Below are 26941 nucleotides of genomic sequence, written 5' to 3' on the forward strand. Positions count from 1 at the left end.
TAATCCGTGAAAAACAAAAATATGTTAAAATGAGATTATTTAGAAAAAATAACTCAAATGATTTAATTAAAGATAAGAGCATGAAAACAATTTTAGTTAAAAGAATCTCCTTTTTATCCAGATCTTTATTCCATATTTAAAAATCCCCAACTTAATTCAACCAGGAAAGGAGCATTGGAAAAATGGACCTTTGAAAGTAACCTAGCAAATTTCCAGATAATTCCTATCACATGAGAGATAGAAGATGAGCTCTTTCCAGTAACTATGCTTTGTACATAATTCAGCTGCATTTTGGAAGAGTGTTGTTGGAATTGGACATGCACATTTAAAAATAAAACTTGTGGAGTTCTCTTCCGTTGAAACAGTCTGAACTGTCAGTTTAGCTAACCTTTGTTTGCCTGTCACCGAGTTCCCGTGATTAAATGGGAAGATTATAATCATTAACCATGCCAGGGGTTCAATGTGGGTGGAATTGGATGTGGGGATGACATTCTGTTTATCCAATGAAGTCAAAATCAAACTTCATCTTTTCTAGCTCAGCACCCAGAGGTCTCTAGGTTAGCTACCAAGGGCCAGCAGCTCTTTATTTCCTGACTGTATATTAAATACTGCATTCATTCTGGCTGGGGAATATTTCCCTACACACTGTAATCTCTGCTTTCCTGGGACACTGTGTATTTGACATAATAGGAGCACCTTAATTTAGTAATGTTTTATCTAGTTTAAAATATTAAAAGATTTTAATCATTAAACAATTTTAACAAATATGCCTTTTTAATTTTATATCTCATGTTAAGCTTATTGTTATGAATGACAGAAACAAGAATGTTAAATATTGCAGAAATTACTTAGCCACAAGTGATAGTAGCACATATATAGTTTTAACAGGCTAAGTAATAAAGTGATTTTTCCAAGAGTATGCTAGTTTTTAATACTTTTCTCTAGACAGGTATTATTATTAAGAGCTGTGAATGTGATTGTATTTGAAAGGAATTTTACTTAATAATTAAAATGCTTAGTAATTTGAATTCAAATAAAATAGTTTTGAAGTTTAAAAATTAAACTCTTGTGGAGAGCAAAAGCAGCCTACATCTTTGGCTTAGATTTAACAATTGAAAGAGTAATGAAGTGAAGGAATATAATGTTGTGATATCTATATTTTTTTACTAGATACAACTTATATTGTTTTCTTGCTTTATAAAAAAATGAGAGCAGATTGTAATTGATATTTCTAAATCCCCATAATAAAGTTTTACTATAAATATGTGAATTTGCTAGTCAGCTTCCTTCAAAAGTTGTGGCTTTTGCAGTTGATCCAGTTAAACCCCATTGAATAACTGACTACTTAAGCTTATAATGCCCAGGGAACATAATGGCCAAGTCTGTCATATTTTAAAGAGAATAAGTAAAGTTTCCCAATAAGCTACATTTAATTTAAAATTATTTTCCTAAATTCCTTTAGGCTTAGTAATTAACACAGTAAATAAAATTAGAAATATCCAAAAATTAAACACTCATAACTTTCCTTCTGATGGATAATCATTGAAAAGAAACACTAGCATTAAATCATAATTTGTCAACCTCAAGTGACATAGTAAACATGCTGAGAAATAGCAACTTTTATGTGAAAAGTAATCAAATGTTTTGATTATATGATTCCAAAGAGTTGTGGGTTTATAAATTTCACTAAAAAAATAGAAATCTTTTACAACACATGCACTGATCGTTAATAAAATTCGAATAAGATATATGTTTTTAATATATGGAATGATGAATTAAGGGAGATAACAGGGTGTTGCCTTGAATTAAAATACGCTTACTCTGTGTTCAGATAATCATCAAAGGGAAAGTGCTTGAAAAAATAATGATAATATTTGAGATAAGGTAAATTACGGCTGTCACACACTAATTAAAACCCATAGATCAATTACAAGATGAGTCAACTTGAACACTGCATTTAGTGGGCTTATCTGCCAATGCTTCACTAGCTGTCCTGCTGTTAAATCTTCTCTGACCTTCTTTATTGTATTCATGTAAACTCTAAATGATTTTTCCAGTAGAGCTTGCAGTGGGACTGCCTTCTTCCCTCCAGGTCTTCCACACTCTGTCGGGAAGGTGGTGAAGAGACAGGACTGCAGCCCTCATAAAGGCTCTGCAGGTGCTCCTCAATACTGGCCTTTAGGGTGAACTTGACAGAGGTGTAAGGGTCGAGAAAGAAACTGTGGGAAGTTCCAATAATCAAGACAGATGCTCTTTTATGAAGTGAAATTTCGACCCTAAGACACCATCTCCTGGGGCCACAATCATTCCAACATATTCTTGATGGAAAAGGCTAACATGTCCTCCTCAACCACCACCTGAGTGCACTTGGTACATCATAAAAGAGATGAGTAGGAAACACAAGAACATACAAGCAAGAGACAGGGTCAAGTGGGAGATCCTCAAGAAATACTCCTGAGCCCACTGTTTGAAATGGTCACACATGGTTTTAGAGTTAGAAATGAAATAGTAAGAACACTAGCAATTGCAATGATCATGACAGCAATATACAAACATGATTTTTTTTTCATTGAGTAATTATTTTTTTGAGACAGGGTCTTTCTCTGTCACCCAGTTTGGAGTGCAGTGGTGTGATCTCTGCTCACTGCAGCCTCTGCTTCCCAGACTCAAGTGATTCTCTGCTTCAGTCTCCAGAGTAGCTGGGACTACAGGTGTGCACCGCCATGCCTGACTAATTTGTGTATTTTTTGTAGAGACAAGGTTTCACTATGTTGCCCAGGCTGGTCTCGAACTCCTGAGCTCAAAGAGATCTGCCTGCCTCAGCCTCCCAAAGTACTGGAATTACAGGTGTGAGTCACTGCTCCCAGCTCTTCATTGAGTGACTATTATTTTCCAGGCATAATTCAAAGTGCCTTACAAGTATTAATGCATTTAATTCCCAAAAAATCCCATCAGATTTTATTTTTCATCTCTGTTTCATAGCCTATAGAACTAAATCACAGAGAGGTTAAGTAACCGCCCAACATTACAGTTAGGAAGAAAAATAATCAGTATACAAATGCAAGCAGTTTCTCCCCGGATCCAGCCTCCATAACCATGCCAGAATACTACCTCTCCAATACATTTGAACTTTTATCGGGCATTAGAATCAAACAGCATTTGTTGATAAATAACAAACTTCTTTGGCCTGAAAATTTAACACATTCAAACAATATTCTGAAATTTTCATTACAAAACTTCCTAGAAAGCAAATCAACCTGGTTATTAACATTAGTTGTTGGACCCTGGGGGGTGGGTGTGAAGAGTTGAGGGGGGGATGAAAAGATAAAGCAAAACCAAACAAACAAAATGAATAAGAACACTTTGTGTCTACAGTGAAAGCACATGTGTGGTAGGTTTCCATTTTTGTGCAAGAGTTATGTGAAGGGTTGTCACAAAATTAAACGTGGCTCTTTCAGAATGGTACAAAGTCTGATGGATGCTTACCATATATTTAGCTCTCCTGTGATTTTTGTTTTTTTGCAATGACTATGAGGCCATACAAAGAGCTCATGTATTAACTTGAAAACTCTGGCTTGGAGGGTGATATGGTTTGGCTGTGTCCCCACCCAAATTTCGTCTTGAATTGTAACGCCCACATTTCTATTAGTCTAATATCTGGGTCTTTCTGTGATAGGAAAATACAGGAGTTAAGAAATGGGTAACAAAAGTGAAAACTGTGCTCGGGCTACTTAGTCTAATATCTGGGTCTTTCTGTGATAGGAAAATAGGGGAGTTAAGAAGTGGGTAGTAAAAGTGAAAACTGTGCTCCAGGATATGAATGGGAACACCAGCGAATATTGGAGGTCAAGTCACCTGTAAGTTTCAGGATTGGTAGAAATAAGAACATGAGACTTGTCCTGAGACACAGAAATAGTGATATTGAAAACAGTTAAATACCTCTGTGCCATGTGCTCCAACCTATGAGAAAAGCTCCATAAACAACCAACATGTTCATACAGTGGTTCCTTGTAAGGCCCTTTGAATTATGCCAGGAAAATAATAGTCACTCAACAAAGAGCCAGGAGCAGTGACTCACACCTGTAATTCCAGATATTAGACTGGGTTCCATGAGAGGAGACCAGTGGGAGGGGATTGAATTATGGGGGTGCGTCTTTCCTGTGCTGTTCTCGTGATAGTGAATGAGTCTTGCGAGATATGATGGTTTTAAAATTGGGAGTTTCCCTGCACAAGCACTTTCTTTGCCTTCTGCCATCCATGTCTTGCTCCTCCTTGCCTTCCACCATGATTGTGAGGCCTCCCCAGCCATGTGGACCTGTAAGTCCATTAAACCTCTTTTTCTTCCCAGTCTCGGTTATGTCTTTATCAGCAGCAAGGACACGGACTAATACAGATGGCTCATCCAGAAGTTAGAAAATTAGAGATGCAGACCTGGCAAAGTAGATCTGAACTGGGACTCCGGAACTAATGACATTGGCTTTCTAGGTTGGAAACTCTTACAAACCCAGACATAAGACTCACACCTTAAATGGTCTGTTGGAGCTTTTATCCTGGTTTTCCACAAAAGGACTATGAAGAATACAAATGGCTCCTTCAGAGAGTGGCAGTTAGCAGCTCTTTATTATGAGCGCTCTCTTCGTCCTATTTAGGTAAACTCCATTCTAATTCAAATTAGGTAAACACTTACCAATACTTTAATCGAAACTTGTATTCAGATAAGAACCACTGTATGAACATGTTGGTTGTTTATGGAGCTTTTCTCATATGTTGGAGCACATGGCATGGAGGTATTTCACCGTTTTCAATATCGCCATTTGTGTGTCTCAGGACACGTCTCATGTTCTTATTTCTACAGATCCTGAAACTTACAGGTGATTTGACCTCCAATATTCGCTGGTGTTCTCATTCATATCCTGCGCACAGTTTTTCACGTTTGTTACCCATTTCTTAACTCCCCTTTTTTCTATCACAGAAAGACCTAGATATTAGACTAAGGGTCATTTTTTCCTTTTTCCATATGCATACTGAACATAGAAAAACTTTTAACATCAGCCTTCATGTGTTCAGCAGGCTTAATAGCATCAACCTTAATTAGACATCCATGTTCCAAAAATGTGAGATTTTATCCAGCCTTCTGTCTAGTTTTCTTCTGTGATTCTCCCCATTTACTCCGTTTTCCTTGTCCCCTCTCTCCTCTTCACACTTTCTCACTACCCATTTCTTTCACCATTTATAAAGCAGAGCCATTTTTTCCATTTCTCCCTTAACTCATGCCCCAGGGTCTGACCTTTCATTCAAGAACTTTATTGAAGTGTTTTCTAAACAGCCCCCTTATTTTTCCTAAGGAGGAATGCTGATCCTTGTTTTTAAGTTTGTTTGTTTGTTTTTTCCACTCTATTACCTAAACATATTGTAAATTAAACTCAGGCAACAGACTTGATGCCAAAATATATTACATCACCGTACCATTTTTTGAATTTCAACCTTCATCATCTTTCTCGTCTCCCAAATGGTTCCCTTGCTCTAATCTATTCCCAATACACCAACAGTACAATGGTATTTATTTGTTTATTTATTATTATACTTTAAGTGCTAGGGTACATGTGCACAACGTGCAGGTTTGTTACATATGTATACATGTGCCATGTTGGTGTGCTCATCATTTACATTAGGTGTATCTCCTAATGCTAACCCTCCCTGCTTCTCCTACCCCACGACAGGGCCAGTGGGGAACATCAAGTACAATGGTCTTTCTAAATTGACAGAATGATCACTTTACTCACTCCTCCAAGGGCTTCCTGTCATTTAAACTACAAAGTTCAGCCTTCCGTAAAGCAGACCTGTCCACAGATGCGGGCTTATTTCTCAACAAAATCTGTCACATCTTACACAACAGTCATCCTACCTGTATCTTCAACAAAGTTGTTGGTGCCTTTGCTTACAGGGGCATATCCCCTGGCATTGGCACTTAGCCCAAGAAACTTTTTCATATAGTGATCATCGATGTCATTCATCTCAAGCCTCCTATCTCCTTTGAATTCAACTTCATGTTAGGTTGAACTGAACCTCTGTCTTTTGTGTCCATTAAATCCTATATGCTTTTAAAATATAGCAACAACACTCATTTTTACTTATTATTTGCGTGTCTCTGCCTTCTGCAGCAACTCAGAGGCATTTGTTTAACTCTAATGTTTAAGATAATATCCAGCATCTATTAGGTACGCAATAAATGTTAAATGAGTAAATGAAAGTTTTAAAATTCAGCTGTTGATAAATAGTAGGAAGAAAATGGGGCACGCCACAGTTGAAGATTAATTTAACACCCCTAAGGAATTGTTAACTGAATATCAATAGATCTTTACTTCGTCCTAATATAGAGTTTATATAATGTCATAATGCTACATATTAAAGCATTCTGCTTAGAGTGATCAGAATTTCTAGTGAATCACCACTTTGAAAACTTAAGCTTTATATACCCAGGTATTTCATTTCATTGATATGCATGGAATAGTCATATCTGTGCTGAAATTTTAGACTCTTATTTGTAACATGATACTAGGTGTAATAATAACACAGTATTTGGAATCAGGGTTACCCTGAACAATCCAGGATATCCCATTACCTTCTTTTAGGACTAGCAGGCTTTTCTGAAGAACAGATTGGTACGTTGGGGCATAAGAGACTCCATTCTTGCTTCTACATATTATGCTTGCGTAAGTTAGGACCTGAAGTGTAAAAGGAGGGATTGGGAGCAGATAATTGGTAAGGGGATATTGGAATACCAATTCAGTTCACATCTCCGTATTTGTCTGAGTCTTAGATTAAGCACAGCATAGCCATGTCTGCCCCATTTAATACTTTGCCTCTGTCTGAGACAAGCAGTCCAGACTTTCCCAAAAGTCCCTCGGCACGTGCTCTGCATTTGTGACATTAACTCTTCCTCTTCCTTCAACTCTTTGTGACTTCTGGGGGTCCTGTTGTGGATCCCACTTAGCCTCCATTAGAGTGTTTTAGTTGAGTGCCTTTCAAACTGCAATGTGGATAAGAATCACCTGGAGATTTCCTTACAATGCAGATTATGATTTCACGGTTCTGGGTTTGAGTATGAGATCTTTCATTTCTAACAAGCTCCCAAATGAAGACATTCCTGATCCACAGACCACACTTCGTGCAACAAAACTTTAGATGACAAATCATGAAATATCGTGTCAGTTTGTTTGGATTTTGGACTCTGGTTTCACTATTTACCAGAAAGGAAACCTTGGATAACCTATATAAATGCTCTCAGCTTCAAGGAACTTTTCCTATAAAACAGGCTATTAATACTTCATAGGGTTCATGGAAGGACAAGGGAATAATATAATTAAACATATAATTTCTTTCAAACCAAGATGCTCAATCATATAAACGTCCTTCTTTGCCTTCCTTTTCCCCTTGAACTTTTAGCCTGATTCACATATTGCAAAAGTTTGTCACTCACATTTGGGGCTTTTAGTTTCTGGATTTTAGTTTCGTCTTTGGCACTGTGGTCTAGCCATCAGTTAACCAATTATTTATTAATGACCTTTCTCACCCACATCGTTGTTCATAGGCAGGCTCTTTTAAGAACATAAAGATCAACCATCATGGAACTTTAATAACTATTATACTCAATTGCTGAAACACACCTTTTCCTCCCTTGATCTATAGTTAGCATTCCTTCAATAATTTTTTTTAATTCATGGAATTCAAAAACTTCAATGATTTTTTTCTACTGGGCTGTCTAATTTTAACATGGTAAGTACTTGGTAAAGTTCAATACCTTTCCCCTTATAAGTTTTTCTTCTAAGCAAGCTAACTGATTTTAGAATAGGAGATGTTAACACCATAAATATATTTGTCAGGATTAGGTTTTCACATTGCTTTGGGGAGATTGGAATACTTTCTTAATCACCCCTTAGGTTTTGTTTGAGGCTCTATTTCAGGAATCACAGAAAGGCCTTGGTTTGTAGTTGAATGACATGACGAGGCATTTACTGTCACAAATGTAATAGCAGTTATAAGTAAATTGATATCCAGGTAAAAAGCAGTGTATTTTTCCAAATCTGTCAACATTATATTTTCTTATGAAGAGAATAACGAAAAGAAATGGAATCTTTGAAAAATAACCTTTGATAGATAACTTAATGTCCTTGAGTTTAAATTTACTCTCTTTTTAAAAAGATGGGAGTATATACAATATTACTCTAACGTTTCTTTAGACATCAGAATCGTATGTTGGTTTGAGTAAAGATATTCTATTTGTATGTTTTCCTCTCTCCTTCTTTTCTATATAATAAATGCCTATTTTGCTAATGTGTTTAATTACATGAATGGTTTTTTCTGATTCCGTTTGGCAGAAAGGATTGATTTTGATAAGTATTTTATTATTAATATTATTCATAATAATCAATTTTAGCTGATTACTTTTTATGTCTAAACAATTGTTCAAGTGTCAATTAAGGAACCATAGAGCACAGAATAGACATAATCATCATTGTGTCATTTGGTGTATAAACAATTAGATGAATTTGATCTCTAAATTAAACAAGTGGGAAAGTATTATATCAAATAAACTGCAAATAAAAATTACATGACAGATATGATTTATGCACAAAGGATTTGGGAGATGACATATTTTTAAAATTGTCTATAATTGATGCTATATTCCATAAAAATGTGTTATTTGTGGTATTTTTTAATCTATGATAGATTTTTTTCTAACTTTTGTTTTGACATTCAATTTTGAAGCTATTCATTTCCACTCAAAAATACAGGCCATCCACCTACAGTGCTAAGTTACTATTTAGTACAATGCCTTATAAACTTGACATCTTCTTATACTTTCTGAACTTCTATGGTTCAGTGGAAAAAAGAAGCATTGCGTTAGGTTACTTCAGACATTGTTAGTCTGACATAATATAGGAAGTATTTTTGTGCTACACTTTTATCCTGGCGTAAAATGTGGCATAATTTTTAGGTTCAAGAGCTGTTTTACTCCTTTTCAAAACTTTCTTCCAGTGACCTAACCAAAATAGTATGTATTAAAAGCATGTATAACCTACTACTTTTCTATGAACAATAGCCTTACAATCTGTTTGCCTTGCATAAAACACATACATATGTGCACACCTATGCACCATAAGCTGTGGATCCTTTGTGTGAAGAAAACACCTGTCCACCATGGAGAAGTCCCACTTCCCGGGTTTTACATCTCCAACCCCAGAGTTCAAAGCCAGCTATTCTTCAATGATTGGACCAGTTTGCTAAAAATTAAAAGTGAAATACACAATTGCAAATAAATATGAAATGTTTTGCTTTCTTTAAATGTGCACCTTTTAAATTTTATCTCTTGGATGTATTAACACACTAATATGAGTTGGCTTTTCAAAGTATTTATTGTCTAAAACATGGTTTCTCAAACTTTCATGATAACAAAGTTTTATGAAATTTTTTAGATTTTTAAATGAAATGTTAGATAGCCCTGCAAATGTGCTAACACTTGAATGAAATGAACCCAGGTTTGCATTTTGGTTCTAAATTTTAGTTGCAAGCAACTTACTTAATGTCATTAATCACTAGTTTTTTCCTAAGGAAAGGGGAGCTGATAGACTTTATCTTTTTCAGCCGATGTAGACATTAAATTAATTAATACATGTAAATTGTTTAACATAGTTTCTTCCACAGAGTAATTGATTAGTACAATAAGAAATTATTATTATTAATCTAGCTTATTTTCATTACATTTGAAACAACAATATCTGAAAGACTTGCCCATATCTTTTCAGGATTCGGTCATTGCAATATTCTTTCTGTATTTCTTACTCTTAAATGAAATACAGTGTTCACATCTGACACTAACATTCAACAGAACGAGCCCCTGTAAAGAAATTAATCAAAGAAAAAATACATGTGTTATATTTTTTCTCTCTCTCTCTGTCATGATTCTAGCAAACAAATAGAAACAAGGCTAGGCACATGGGTGGCTGGATAAATATCACTCTTCAAGTAGTGAGATTAATTATGATATATGAATAGTTTTGCTGTCCATCATTCACATTTATTGATAGTTGCTTGAAGAAATATATCCAACCTAAAATCTTATTCTTGTTGGAATTAAATTATCACAATTTCCAATCTTACATGTGTACTCGCCTATTTACTTTTTAGCCAAAGAAAAATCACCCCAAATTTACAATAATGTAACAGCTTAGATATTCTAACAGTAACATTTATACTCAGTAATCACGTAAGAGCATTCTAATTAAAACACATTAGCAGCTAACATTCCTTAATCTGGGTATGCAGGTTAAAAGCCACATAGTTTCATTACAACATATACAATAACCAACTCAAAATGGATTAATAACTTTAATAGAATACCTGAAGCTCTAAAACTGCTGAAAGAAAACTAACGGAAAAACTCCTTGACATCATAACATTGGTCTGGGTAACAACTTTTTGGTTATGAATCCAAAAGCACAGGCAACAAAATGAAAAGGAGACAAATAGGATTAGATAAAACTAAAAAGCTTCTGTAGAGCAAAGGAAACAATAAACAGAGTGAAGAGACAATCTGCAGAACGAGAGAAAATATTTTCAATTTATACATCTGACAAGGGGTTAATAACAAAAATATGTAAAGAGTGCAAACAACTCAATAGCAAGAAAACCAATAATCCAAATAAAAAAATGTGCAAAGGATCTGCATGGATATCTATCTTTCTTTCTTTCTTTCTTTCTTTCTTTCTTTCTTTCTTTCTTTCTTTCTTTCTTCCTTTCTTTTCTTTCTTTCTTTCTTTTTTTTTTGTTTGTTTTTGAGATGGAGTTTTTGCTTATGTTGCCAAGGCTGGAGTGCAATGGCACGATCTCGGCTCACCGCAACCTCCACCTCCCAGGTTCAAGCAATTCTCCTGCCTCAGCCTCCCGAGTAGCTGGGATTACAGGCATGCACCTCCATGCCCAGCTAGCTTTGTATTTTTAGTAGAGACGGGGTTTCCCCATGTTGGTCAGGCTGCTCTCAAACTCTCGATCTCAGGTGATCTCGGCCTCCCAAAGTGTTAGGATTACAGGTGTGAGCCACTGTGCCCGGCCCTGCATAGCTATTTTTCAATAGAAGATGTGCAAATGGCCAGCAGGTATATGAAAAAAAATGTTCAGTATCACTAATCATCAGAGAACTGCTAATGAAAATCACCATAAGATATCACCTTATACTTGGTAGCATGGCTGTTGTAAAAAGACAAACTATAAATATTGGAGACAATATGGAGAAAAGGGAACCCTTGGACACTATTGGTAGGAATCTGAATTAAGATACCCATAATCTTAAGCATAAACTAATGTCAAAATACCTGTGAATAGAGCTGTCAAAATACCAATATTTCTGATGCCCCATCCCTCTGAAAGGGTCATAGTTGAATGCTGCTAGAGAAACATTTCATAGTCTTTCTGGATGGACTCGCTTCAAATTTATGACCACTGATCTCAAATAGTCTCTCAATGCTATTCAACAATGCATCTCCATTTCTCTAGTAAATTGCCTTTTCTGCTCTCTGGGATGGCTCTGTCATACTTTCTCCTCAACTCTTCAACAGCTCCTCCCAACTGGACTCTCAGCACGGGAATAAAATAACTGAGCTCAGTCAAGAACTACTTCCTCTTCCAATCATCACTTTAAAAAACGTGTACCCGTATTCTCAGCTGCCCCACCTGTGCAGATGAAAGAACAGACACTGTTCAAAGGCCAACGTCAGTACCTATGTCTTTGGTACTATTCCCTCCTGCCTTTTATACCGTGATGTTCTTCCTTCAAAACTGAACATCTCCAAAAATGTCCTGTCACACCAGCCTTATTGTCTCATCTCACACTTTCTCTTCAACCTATACTGGTCAGAGTTCCTCTGCCCACAGTGCACAGAGACTGCACCTATAGAGCTTGCCAAAGCTGAAGGTCAATTTTCTGTCCTTGTATTACATTAGGTTTCAGCAGCACTTGACATGTTCTTTTTCTTAAAATGTTTATCTCTAAGCTTTCTTGACACCTGGCTCAGAGTCATTGGTAATGTAATCACATTTTCTGTGTTGGTATTTTTTCCTACTGTATCAGTTCACTGAATAGAGCAGCACTCCGCGGCTCTTCCCTCACCCCTGTTCTCTATCTGTGCACTCCCTCCTGAGGTTCCCTTATTTGCCTTGTAACTTTAAATAGCATCCACACACTGACTCTCAAATGTACAGCAATAGCAAAGCCTTATTTCATTACCGGCAGATTCTTATATCCAATCTCCCACTTGCCATCTTCACTAAGATAAGCACTAGGTTTAGACAAAACAGAGAATGATTTTTTCCTTCTGTTAATTTCCTCCCAATTCCCTCAAGCGTTCTTCCTCCCAATAAACATCATGACCATTCACACCATGACTTCAGAGAAAGCCTTAGGAGAGATACTGTGTCTATGTCTCACTCACACTCACATTCACTGCCTCTCCTAGTCCTGCACCTATACCTTCAGAATGCCCTGCGTCAGAGGGTGCTTTCTCAAAGGGCATTTTATGACTTGTTAGACTGAAAAATCCTGCTGGCTGCAGTGCAGGGAGGTGAGGCTGGAAAGGCAGGCAGGAATCAAAGGGTCAGGGCTTTATGTTGAGACAGTAGGGATCCACAGATTTTATGTATTTAGAAGTGGGGTCTCAAAAAAAAAGAAAAGAAAAGAAAAGCCACAGCCTGGTCTCTGCCTCCATCATCTCCATCTGGACAGTGGCCATGGCATGCTATCCTGTTATCCTGTTACCTCCTCCCCAGTTAAACTCTTCTTGTCCATGTTCTACAGAACAACCAAGAGTTATTTTTCTGAAATGTAAATCAGCACTCCCTGATCTAACTTCCTTCCAGTGTTCTTAGAATAAAATCCCAGCTCCTTATCATGACCTGACAGATCCTGAATGGCTTGATGCCTGTTACTGATCTAAGATCCCCCCAGTCATTTTCCCCCTTTTCACCATGTTCAAATCCACCTGGCTTTTATTAGTCTTACAGAAACACAACGTCTTTGCTACTACGGAATTCTGCACATGCTATTCTTTTCCCTTGAGGCCTCTTCCTGTAAAATCATGCATTACTCTCTCATCATTCGGGTTTCAAGTCAAGGCCCAGCTCCTCAGAGATGTCTTACCTGCTGTCATCCCTAAATGTCCTCCATAGATAGCCTCTCAGTACTCTGAACCATATTGCTACTATGACCTTATTCTTAGCACTTGCAGTGGGATTATCTTAATTATTTGTGTGTGTATTTGTACGTTATATAGCTTTCTAAATAGAATGAAGCAACATAAATATAGACTGCCTATCTCTTCTAGCACTGTATACTCAATTCTCAGAAGAAATTTCCAGTATAGGATATGCTCAAAAAGTATTTGTTAACAGAGAGACTGACTACATCAATTGACTGACATTTACATTTATATAATAATAATAATCTCACCAAATACTCATTTACCAAATAACATATCTGCTGTAAGAATAATTTGAAAAAACAAGTTTATTATATTCAATTCTTAGAAATAATTCAATCTGTTTGTCAATTAATGTATAATCTCATTTTTACACTGACTTTCTACAGTAACTTCATAGGTCTATTAATATCGTCACTAACTTTTCATACACACACATGTAATTCTTGTAAGTATTCTGTATAATTTTTTTTAAGCGTCTTCTAAGAAAAAATATTCTCATTCCTAAAAATAAAATAAAAACCTGGTTTGGATCCAAATAGAATTTCATTATGAGTGAGAATCAGTTTGGAGGAAAACTTAATATTTTTGCATCAGTAAAATGACATAAAATGATGGTAAATTTATGTTTTTTATATTGATAAGCTAATATTTTCAAAAATTAGATTATTTTATCAACACTTATTCCACTCATTTGAGTTGTCTATTTCAAACCACATTAACTTCAATTTCTGTCATTCTGACAATGAAAATCATACAGCATTGTTACAAAAATGTATCACAAACTATAGTGCAAACACTTGCCAATAAAAAAGATTTATAACCTAAGTGAAACGTATATATACAAAATTTAATTCTGAGAGCAAATTAGAAAACACATTTGAATCATCTCTATACTATTCTGGAAAGAAATACTGTCTTTATTACAACTTTAATCAATTGTAATGATTTTTCTATGTTTCATAATACTGATTTCATCATCTGTCATTTTCTGCAAGTATTTTATGTTAAAATAATGTAATATTAAGTATTCCAACAGATTTATGATTAATTTCCTTTAACTACGTTATAGTAATATATTTTTCTCTTAACAGTGTAGAGAAAATTTTAATTGAGGAGTTATTAAATGTGAAACTTTGTGAATATATGGAGGCAAAAATATCTACAACTATTGTTAGAGCTATTTTGTATGGGGTAACTGTGTGAGAGTGTGAGATTTGGTAGGTATGGCAGGAGGGTAGCTATTTTCAGGGAATTATATCACCATGTAAAATTCTGGAACTTAAGAATTATTTTTTAAATGTCCCCAAATATTATTTAGTACATAATATATACACTGTATACTATAAAATTTAGATGAAAACGAGCAGCAAATGATTTTAAATCTGGTGATTTTTTGTTTGGTAAGATTATTATTACTATTGCCTAACTTCAGCTAGTTCAAAGACAGTACTTTTCCACATTTTTGATATACAAGTGTTTTATTGACAAGATTTTATATGTTAACTAATTCATGAGGATTTCCTCTTCTTAGGACTTTATTCGCTCATATTTTAATTGGAATATGTTAGGAGAAGATAATCATTATTAACAAATTGAGTGAAAAATTGTTAGGTAAGTTATTTCAGGCCTTAATTTCAAATAAAGTTGTATATAATCTCAGCGTGAAACCAATACAGACTTCACAATTGTAGCTGTATTTCATAATCTTCTACAGCTATCACTGGTTGAATTTGCAGTTGAGAAGTTACCTGTGGGAGACATGCCTGTGCATGCTCATGTGTAGAGTAATCTTTAAATGTATCAAGAAAGAATCAAGTTCTGAATGCAAATGCAAGGTTCCAGAAAAACCCTCTTGCTCTCAGGATGGAGGAATTAGACAGGACTTACTGATGCAGTTATCACAAACCCAGCAGGAGCACTGATCCCTGGCATCCTTCTCTGAACTTCAACTCTGAAAACATGTTATCCGAGACCTGCCCTATAGGGATCCCCCGTGGATCTCCTCAAACCCACAGTTTTTCTATTATAAATGTAACAACCAAAATAAAGGAGTCATAATAACTTGTTTCTTCACACCCTGTAGCACTACATAAAGATGCTAGGTAGTCCTGAGTGATCATATCACCTCGAGCTGTGTTAAACAAAATACCATAGCTTCTTATAGTGTCAGACCTGATGTATGAGAAGCAAACTCCAAAGCATCCACACTCACATGTTGTCTGTGACATACATGTGATAAAAAGGTCATTCTGAAGGGCTTTTGAGATTATTCTATCCCATGTACATTTCACAGTGACCATCAGGTGAGTTCACACCAAGGGTATCAATTATAAGAATCTCTTAGTATTAACCAGGAAATGCAGTTTTGTTCAATCATTTATCAAATTTTACAAACCTGGAACAATCCCAAATCCTCCCAGAAACAGTCTGAACTTTAAAAGCTATGATAGATGTCAAGGAAAAATAGTAATTTTATGAACAATTGTTTTCATTTGCCGTGTTCAGTTTCACATGATAGCATCACTTAAATATCTGAAAAATGGCTAAGATCAAACGCTTCTATCACCTGCTCTAGGGAGACGGAGCTAGAACTCAGGGTCAGAGAATCTGCCCAGTGGTACAAGCACAGGCTTCTGTGTGGAGGGCTGCAAATACACCCATGATCTTAACAGCATTTTGAGCATTTTGAGCAAGAGCAGCCTGGCGAACTCTGTGCCTTTATCATTTATTTCTAAGACTTGGTCACTTATATTAAACCCACTCTTTTCTGTAATCCACACTACAGTCTGTTGAGTTGAGATGGGAAAGGATGCTATATGCAACTAATTGGTGACTTAAAAATCCATTATGTCTGATTTCCCAACTGATTTTTCTTACGTTATACCTCCCTAAGGTAAGCTGTTATTTCAGGTAAATAAGGCTACTACCATAGTATTACATTTAGGATTGCCAGATACAAATGAAGTGAACTTTTAAAGCCCTCTGGAGGTAGAAGAAGAAAGTATAGTGTATTTACATAAATAGCAATATTAATATATTTAAAAGTAAGCATCTTTTTGGGTGTTATTTGCTCAGAAACTGTAAATAAACTACTGAGAGATGTCCTAGACTTATCTTGGTGGGTAAATATATATTTTTTGTATATATACACACACACACACACACATATATATATATGAAATGTATCCAAAAGCTATATAATAACATAAGGAATATAATAATTCTTATACAATAACCCCCACCCTTATAAGACGATTCATGATTTTTTATAGTTTGCAAAGTAGGTAAGATTGCTGTGCTAGATAGTAGAGAATAGTCTTAGTTATATTTATAGAAATGATTTTATTAAAAAATCAGGACATTTTATGCATATTTTATTATTTACTTTATCAGTCATTTGCTTTGCTATTTTTCTCAAAATGGCATTTTAAAACAGCATCCCATAAATAGTAAATTCTCGTCTTTGTTAAATGATTTGCTAGTCTAGTGCCTGGTTGGCAAAATCAGCTTTGTAAAGCAGGTTTTAAGATACAGGTGGAAAAATTAGTAGTAATAATTATTTCACTGTAGCAAAAGCTTTCTCTTCAAAATTAAAATTAAACAAAGTTACTTGTGTAGTCAGGAAGGATGGCAAAGGCAGCGCCGCCTCCTGAAACAATAGAGTCATCAGGCACGTTGCTGCCCCCGTCTAATTTGATGTGTCAGGCCCCAATCAGCTCTGTTTCACAGTGCTTTGCTCCATAAAAGCAGATTTGTTTAACCACAACCTCTATTTCAGCATGACTGGAGAAGGAAGAATAACGGAGGAGACCAGGCATATCTCACGTGTTGTGTTGTGGGTATAAAGTGAATCCATCATTTGCTGGAGAGGCAGAGGAAAAGTGACAGGCTCATTCATGCCTTCGAGACATTTTTGGGTCTATTGAAAATTTTAATCTGTGCACTCTGGTTGAACCTCCGCACTCCTTAATTTAGTACACCCAGCCATGCGCTAGGTCTGTCTGCCTCAGATAGGGCCGGCTGGCTTCTGTAGGACAGCCACCCCCCTGAGGAGTTTCCTTCTCTAAATTCATCCTGCCTTGAACTTTACACACACATATAAGCTCCATTTACAGGAGGATTTCAGAGTTAATTAAACGCTGAATTTGTTTCTTTAGAAATCGCATATGCCTCGGGGTTAAGGAATAGCGTTTCAGCAACCACGTTAATTCACGATTAAGCATACTGTACATTTTCTGAATAAATTTTATTTTTATAAGTATACATTGAGAGAGATGGGGAAATTTTCCCCCTCTGTTACCATAAAAGGTTTTAAAAATAGATTTAAGAAGGACACCATATGCCAGGAGATGCTGCAAATCAGCAAATTCAAAACCATCCTTTACGTAAAATGCATTGGAAACAGACAAATAAACTAGAATGCTGGAAAAATTGTTGCTTTGCTGATAAGGCCATGGAACGACTTCCACCGGAGGCTCCCAGCTTTAAGTCCTGTTCACTCTGGATTTGCTCTGTGCACACCACGGTAATAATCTCAGAAGCATAATATTTACAAATATTTGGGTGAAAGATGACAGGTCAGATTTTTATTATCAAACTAGCAAGTCAATAGTGACATATACTAGTTTTAGTTCCACTAAAGATACTACATATAACAACAGACACGTTTGTTCTTAATTTTCCTAAAGGTAGGTGTTTGGCAGAAGATAAAGCCTGAGCAAATAGAGAACAGAACAAGCCAGGAACCTGGTATTGTCCTCGGTGGATTTACTTTGAAACACTGTGCTATCAAAACTTTGCAAGTAGTTCAGTACCTTGAGTTCATTTTCATTGATATCTTTGCACATCATGTACAAGAAAGTTGTATTTTGGCAAAATGATCAATATCTTAAGTCACAGATTTACAAAATGCCAGAGAATATTCTTTGCATTCAAATCAAGAGAGACACAGAACATGAAAAAAAAAGTGTATTTAAAGATCTCGGACAACCTTGACCTTTTTGTTTATATGTTTAGTTTAAATTATTAATGACATGTATGTATTCACTTCAACATGGAATGTTTCTTTCCTTTCCTGTTCTTTTTCTCTGTCTGTAAAGTTTGAAATAAATCAGTAAAGTTTGAAATAAAAATAATTGTTACAGTTTCGGAGGTAGAGAGACAATTAGGTAGCATTTGGCATTTTCTGTAGGTCAGATGAGCGTATGGATTCTTGGAGGTAAAAAGTTCAATTCATGAAGAAGAACAGAGACAACCGAAGGCTACAATCACTACAGTAAAATAAAACAGCCCTAAAGCCCAGCCGAGCAAGCCCTCATCCATAAATCTTATTAATCAGGGCTACTTCGAAATACAATGAGCGAGGGAGAAAATTATGCCCTATTTCAGACTTGCCCAGTTTCTTTATCACTTAGAAGAAAGAGAAAAAAAGAGAAATTATTAGGACCATGTAAGACAGATAATCAAATCAAGGAACAATGCAACTATTGTCATATGTAGGATAGAAACTACGCATAGTATTTTGAAGAGGCGTAAATAGCCTATATTGATATGTCAAAATTTTCCATTTACGTATGTGCGGAATTTCTATTGGTTGTGTGAGATGATCTCATTTTTAGGGAGACGTAGCTGTATGTCATTTATAGCTGTGATTTATATTGCTTGACCTATTGAGGTAAAAATAGTGGTTGTTCTAAGAGTATCCCCTGTCTGAATGCATTGTGCAGAGTGTTCATTCTGGAACACTTGCTGTTTCAGTTCTGATTCATTTTGAGAAGAATTCCTTTTCCGGACTTCTATAAACAGACATTGGCAAAGGAACTTAAATAAAGCAAACTAAGATGATCTAATTGTGAGTGAGTCAAAGCCTCATAAAGCATTATAATTTGGATATTTTATCTTAATGTCTGAGAGGAAGCTGCTATTAAACCACTGGCCTTAAGCAAAGCAACACATATGTAATAATGCAAACGAAGAGAATCAGATTGGCCCATTACTTGATAAAAGTTAATTGTTTTAATGAATATTTTTGGCAACTACAAAACAACATAATTTTGTAATACTTCAAACTTATAGATGTAGTGAAATTATTTTTTAATGATGTTTAACTTTAATTTTTTTGTTTTTAAATTGTAAAGCAACTTAAAAGTTCTATAAAACTTCAAAACTGTATGCATAGAAGGAAAAAATAATCCTACCTCAAAAGGCGTACAGATCCTGACATTCGTGGATGATAAGATCTTTCCTGATCTGTTTGCTGTCATTCAGTGATGACACACATAGACATTGTTAAATAGACATGGAGAAATATGAAAGTGAAGTTTTTCTGTTTATTTGCATGGGTCTGTTTTTATATTTTCACGAAATATATATCTCAAATATTTATCAGGTCAGCAAGTGTTCTTTGGAAAAAGGAATTCTGCTTTTTCTTCATTTTCTGATTCTTCATTTTATACATCTAGCACAATTTACTCAATCAGATTTTGTTGAATATTAAGGTTATTTCCTTTATTCACATATTGAAAGCAATCTTAGGTTGTTTATTTTCCTTCAAAAAAAAAAAAGCAGACCCACGATAATTTTCTTAAACTGTACATTTTATGGTATCTAACACACATTTTCTTAAGTTTCCAAAATTATAAGAGGAATGGTTTTCATAGTTTTAAATTGCATTTTTCAACACTTGCAAGATTAACTTTTACAAGTAAATTCACATATGGGAATTTTTATTTTATATAATTATCTACTTATATTTTTTCTTAGTGATGTTAAGCTCTTTTATATAATCATTCATGTATTACTATTGTTTGCTTTTTAATTTTTTGGGGAGCTTAAAAGGTTTGTTTGCCTGTTTTTGCATACGTCTGTTTCAAATGTATGAAATTAGTGTAGTTTAAAAAAATAATTTGTGCTCTTGTACGAGGGTTTACAAAAGCTTCCCTTCAAATCATGGAAATAGGAGATTCATTTATTTAACTATTCTTTTGTTTTGATTTGCTTTGTTTTTAACATTAGCTCATATAAACTAGGTATAATACATTTGGACATAGGGTAAAAGAGAAGAAATTTTATTGTATTAGTAAAAGGTTACTCCAGAGCTACTTACAAAATAGTGTATCTTTTTTATTTTTTCATGATGGCATTTTTGGCATATACTAAAATCTGTACATTAATATCTACATTTGCACTTTTTGTTTTATTAAGTTGTTTCTTTTTTTTCTATTTGGGAGTACAACTTTGAAATCATTACAGTTCTTTAAAATATACATTAATGTTTAGTAGAGCAAGTCCTCTCATTATTATTGTTTCTAAAACTCTTAACAAATTTTCTTTCATTAATATCCTTAAAACCATTTTGTCACACTCTTGCTAATCAGGAAAAATAACTAATAGATACTAGGCTTAATGCTTTGGTGATGAAGTAATTTGTACAACAAACCCTTATGATACACGTTTGGCTATGTAACAAGCTTGCGCATCCTGCACATGCACGCCCAAAGTTGAAATAAAAGTTAAAATAATCCTCCAAATAATATTGTATTATTTACATTTATGTTTCACTGAGGAATATGTTTCAGTTTTAAAACATTTTGTTCATACAGTACAATTTTATAAAACCTCTCTATATACCAAGTTAATTTTTAGATGATATACATATTTATGGTAGATGTGAGTGAAAGCTTTGTATTTGTATGCTTCTTAGTTATTATTGCTAGTTTTTGAAAAATCTTGAATATATTTCTATTAGTCTTAATACACATTAATTGTATTCCCTTGGCTTATTTATATAGTAAATAACATTTGCAAAGATAATTTTTCATAAAATGTTGAAACGTTTCCATGGTCTGTTATTTCAGCTAAAAAATAACTACAATAAAAACAGTGACCCATGTGTCCCAAGCACTCTTCTAAGAGCCAGAAAGACAGCTCTAAAATACCACCTCTGCTATTATAAAGTTTATAGTCTTACTTTATACCATATTTATTTCTATTTTGATAGTTCTGATTTATTCTTTTATTCTTTAATATATTGTTATATATTACTTTTCAAAGGATGAGCTTCAGTATTTATAATGTCTTTTTTTTCTGTTACCTATATCACTAGCCTCAATATATGCATTTTTTTTCTTATTTTCATCTTATTGGGGCTACTTTTAGTCTAACTTATTGCCTTGAGTGCCTGTTTATTTTTTTTAATCTTTCAAATTGGTTTGACCATAATTAGACTAAGGTTTATTGAGGTGGCATCTAGAGGGTGTTAAATTTTATGCTTCCTATCTTTTTTTTTTCCTATCCAGACCCTATCTATAGCTATAGACAGATATGGACATAGGTGATGGTAGAGATATAGAATAGATAAATCAGAACTCTGAGAGATTAGAGACTTCAACATCCACAAGAGAGTAAACAAGGGAAGAAAGAAGCCTTATTCTGTTTTGAGGTCTTTCTTTGAACATTACAAATAATTTCTCTCCTTCCACTGCATCCTTTAATTTATATTGGGGTCCCTTAGTTCTGGGTCAACTTGTTAAAATGAGCAGGTTATGAGATGTTGAGTGAGGAGCCCACACGACTGTCCTCCTGAGGTCCCGCACTGCCATCTGAGCAGGAGCAGGCGTCTGTCACGCTGAAGACCTGCGTGCTACTCTGTGGTTTCAGAATCCTGGTAGAGGAGAGCGTTACTTTAAGAAGCAGACACGTGAGCCTCCAGATGCAGCCAAGCATGAAATCAGCCCGGGTGGATAACCCTGAACAGCGACAAAAGAACAATCTCCTTCCAAACTGGGCTAGGAATTTGTATTACTGAACTATGCCAAGTTCGAAGGAGGCAAGTACGGTTGCTTGAAAGTTATGGGAAACAAACAAATAAAAACTAAAGAAATCCAGATCTTTCCAGGTGTAGACAAATGCTCTATTTCTGGATGACAGGTTTGGTTTGCTTAAACACATTTCAATGAATTGAAGGTTGGAGTTGAGAGTGTGTCGTGACACATTCCTGTCTTACCAGAATAGGGGGGAGGAAATTGCTGATCCCGGGAGCTAAAGCACCTTTTTTCACTCACACACGTGGTCGGCCTTTGGCACTTTTGTCACATGCACATTGCCTGCCAGCTCCTCCACCCTCCACTGGGTGAGGAGACGCTGCTGCCTTGAGTCAGGACCTGCATTAATGGGGGTGTAAGGTTTTTACTCAGCAGAGGAGACACCCCCACCTAGTGAAGCTAAAACTGAAATCTGATCATGAGGGAGAGGTTGTGTTGGTCTTGCCATTACTATGTGTTCATATCATATGTTAAATTTTACGTATTTCCTTTTCCACTTATCAGATACACTTTATATCAGTGCTTTCCTCCGATGAATTAAGATTGTATTTCTATTTTCAAATTATTTAAAAAATTGGAAATCTTTAGAGAGAAATGTTTTGTACCACTAGTTTGTTCTTACTACCAGATGAGTTTGATGGGGCGGGGGGGGGAGTGTTTCTTTAGGTGTGAAGTTAGAATGTATTCTCGAAAGTTTAGATTCTCATCTAAACTGATTCATATAAACCAATAGTCTAACAAAGAAAATGTGAATTCACTTACGTGTTTTCATTTAGATGTTACCAACAATTATTCTACAATTTGTAAGAATGTGTGTGTGTATGTATCTCTTGGTGTGTGTGTGTGTGTGTGTGTGTGTTTGGTGTATTATTAATTCTATTTCTTAACTATTTTAGGTGTTTGTAAATTAATTTGACTTAGCAAATTCTGGAAGCCATATTCATAGTTTTTATTTAAATCTAGACACATAAAGTCTTTTTTATTAATTTTCTCATGTCACAGTTTTCCACACTCACTCATTATGTCTAAAACCCAGTAGCTTCTAGAGGTAAATTGCTTTTTAGGAGAATATTCGCTAAATATCTATACTCTATTTTAGTTCCAAAATCTTTTAAGTTGGAAATGTGCATGTGCCTGGGAAAATTGAAATCAAAATTAAATTTTCTGTCAAGGAAAATATAAAATTTGAAAGCACAAATGACTCATTCCTTTCTAATGACTATTTTGCATCACTATTATTAATGACGTTTTAGAAGGTTTACACACATTCAAAATGTTAGTATCTTTTGATATTAACAAATGAAGGGAACACTTTCGACAATCAAGCTTTGGGTATTTTTTACATTTATTAAATATGTGATTGAAATTTATTTAATAAGCATTCCTGAATGACAAAAATAATTTAAATGCTGCTACTTTTAGAAAGATTAGAAGGCTTGGGGTGGTGAGTCTGGAGTATTGGACACATATACTAGTTATTCCACTAACTGGTTATGCTACCTTGCAAAATCCTTAATAGGGCTAAGCTATATTAGGGTCAGTTTCCACATGCATAGGCTGTGGTGTTTAGAATGATCTATTTAAAATTTATTTCAAAAATTGTATTGCTGTAATAAATGACAGTTGTTATTGCAAATTCTTCTATTATTATTAATATTATCAACACATTAATGTTAAAACAGTTGAGAAGTATACCTAGCAGGCAACGTGTAAGTAACTATGCTGGATCAGAAAAGGATACCTTCAGGCAAACATTGTTTTAAACCTGGCATGTCCTGGTGCCAAGTGTGAGACAAGAGATTTCAATAAACAGCTTCTTCCACTCTTTTCTTGAGGATTCTATAAACAAGTCTCAGAGAGAACATATATTCACCATAGATTTTAAAATGCACATAAACAACGATAGACAAGATAACTGAAAAGCAGTCAAAATGTATCCATATATGCAAAGGGGAAATGCGAAGCCAGGTGATAGTTTTTATTATTAGAGTTTAAAGAGTCCATTTGGAAGAGATTAATGGTTCACCATCACTGTGTCTCATTTGGCTCTGTTTTTTGACTAAGTTTTTACTTTCAGAAAATGAAATGATATTTCTGAATACATTTCATCGTAAGAATATTAACAAAGGACACAGTCATTAATGAAAACAGGCAAGGCAATTCACATAGGCAGACTCACCTCATATCCTCGGTCTGATGCTAGGTGCAGAAAATGGCATTCTTCAATTTCCCAAAATGAGAAAATCATCCTTTTGTTAATTAATTTGTATCTCTAATTTTTTTTAAATTTAGTAAACACAAAACTTGAAATACTTGTTAACACAAGTGGCTTAAGATGGAAATTCTTTGCACCATTTGCATTTTAGTAAAATTTATACAGAAATCCCCCCAAATGCCCTTGCTGTATAACGCCAAGGTAGTTTCTAGTCTCTCCACTCACCTTAAAAATGAACATTTGTAGTAGCACCTCAAATAAATTGGCTTCTATTCCACAGCTATGGCTTTGGGTTTTTCTCCTTTGTGTGTTCCTTGCCCCTCCGTTTGCTGCCCTTAAAAGTTTGACCCTCTTTTTTTTCCACCCTATGTCAATGCCCTTGAATTTGCTCCAGATCACCTGGTACAGTGGAGAAATAAACGGGCCAGTAATGATTCCAATTTCAACCCTTACCCACCAGTGCCCTTTCTTCAGAGCCTCCAATCTCTGCCTCAAAGAGATGTCATATTGTAAGTTTTACTTAGAGAATTGCTAACCCCACTAAGCCTATTAAAAATGACTAGAAGTTTTTGCATGCAATATTCTGTTGAAATAATATGAAAATTATGTTTTGTTTCTCATTTAGTCAAAGTAGAATTGTTTCCAGGAAAATGGTTTATTCTCCATCTGATTCCGCCACAGCTATCACCAGGAATATGGCAGCACCTTTGTTCCAGAGAGAGGAGGACTCCTGTAAGGAAGAGGCAGAAGGGAAAGCTGGAGGTGCTGGTCAGAAGCCACAGGAGGTGGTGACAGGAAATATGAGTCCCTGAGAAGTGGGGCACATGGTATAAGTGACAGTGGTGATTGAGACACCAGCTAAATCTGGTTTGTAAGGATTTTCTGATGACAGTCTGTAACCCTTCAGCCACCTTCTAGGAAGACCGTTTCTGATCTTCAACCTTGGCATAGCCCTGAATTCTTGAGTGACTGACTCAATCCACATTAGCTGTAGTGCCACTGTCTGCTAAAGACGTTCCTCCCCGTCAGAATGGGAAAAAACAGGATGTAAGGCAGGGAGCTACCTCTGTTTCTCTTGCTAGAGTGGGGTGTGCTTATCTGTTTCTCTTGCTAGAGTGGGATGTGCTTTGGCCTCCCCATATGGAGAAAGAGAGAACCCCACTTGGAATGCGTAAGGATTTTTCCATGGAAACAATATTGACACAGGGAAAGGGGATCCATACTCCATGAGTTTGGAAAGCTACTCTATGTTCAATATGTGTTAGGTTGGCTTTTATGGATTTGCCTCAGAAGCTAACCACATTTTCGACACTCCTTCTCTAGGAAAAGGTCAAGTTCAGGGCAATGAGTTAGTAAGCCAACTACTGGAACATGGTGTATTTATATGGAACTGGAGTGAATCTCTTCATTGTGTGTGCGTATGGGAAGGCATGAGCCTCACCAACAGCATTCCTCAGCCAAACCTCGGTAGCTAGAACCAGCTGAGCTTCAGGATTATGATGTTGTCCTTCAGAAAACAAAACAAAACAAAACAAACAAACAAAAAACATTCGTCTTTATTTTAGGTGTGTTATGCTTCTATAGATAACAAGTTAAACTAAGTATTTTTTCTGTTTCACATACAAAACCTAACTGGTGGGTTTGCTTTTTGATGCTTCATTACTTGAGTCTAGCTAAGTGGTTAAGGGCATGTAAAGTTCATTTCCAGCCCACAGTTCTTTAAGCATTTATTTCCTTGTCAGTGTTACTATGTCAGCAAGTATGTGTGGGTGGTAAGGAAGGCCCTGGGAATACTAACCATTTACCGATTAAATAAAAAAACTGCAAAAATAATGTAAATAAGGAAAGGAGCCATCAGCTAATCCCAACATTCTAGGTTAAAAAAATCAAAGGTTTGTAAGTAAAAACATGCCAACATTGCATATGTTTTTTAGCAGATTTCTCACAACCTGAAGATAAACATTGTCCACAGTGAGAGTTAATGGTACTGAATGCCTTATCTTTTAATGTGCTTTAATCTGGTGCGTTGTCCTCAGTGAAAGGAATAAAAAGGCTAGGTTATCAAGAGAGGAAACACAGGCCCTTATGTCTAGCTGCCTTTTACATGAATAGTTGCAAGCGGCATCTTGAGTTCTTGGACTCCGAGGAGTGGATTGTTTGTTGTCTTTGGCATACAGAAACGGGCAAACCAGTCTCCAAACAGTGATTCTTAAAAACTGGAGCAAGAAATGTATCCACTAAAGGGGAACGCGGATGTTTTTGCAAGTATGTTCCTCCACTCCCTCCTGGTGTATCCCCCACATCCCGGGTAACATTGTGACCTGTTTTCTAGTAAGCATAACTTTAAAAGTAGACTATGATTTATAAAATCACCTCGCCAGGTGAAGGTTTAAGATGGATGAAACAGGTTCCTTTGATCTTAATGAAATCCTTAATGGTAAAGCCAACTCAGTTGTGTGTTTCTGTTAGGGTGTTTTTCTGCATTCATTCATTGTTTCTGAAAAAAAGCAGAGCAATATGGGAAGTATATTAATCATGTTACTGCTCTGGCTGGATAATATATCAAACAGTATCATAGTTTCCTGGAAGATTTACTAAGCCTCTTCAATTACTTAACTCTTGTAGAATAATTTACATACTGGCAGAGCAGA

This window comes from Pan paniscus, chromosome 14 (genome assembly GCF_029289425.2).
Source record: "Pan paniscus chromosome 14, NHGRI_mPanPan1-v2.0_pri, whole genome shotgun sequence".
NCBI classification, from domain to species: Eukaryota; Metazoa; Chordata; class Mammalia; order Primates; family Hominidae; genus Pan; species Pan paniscus.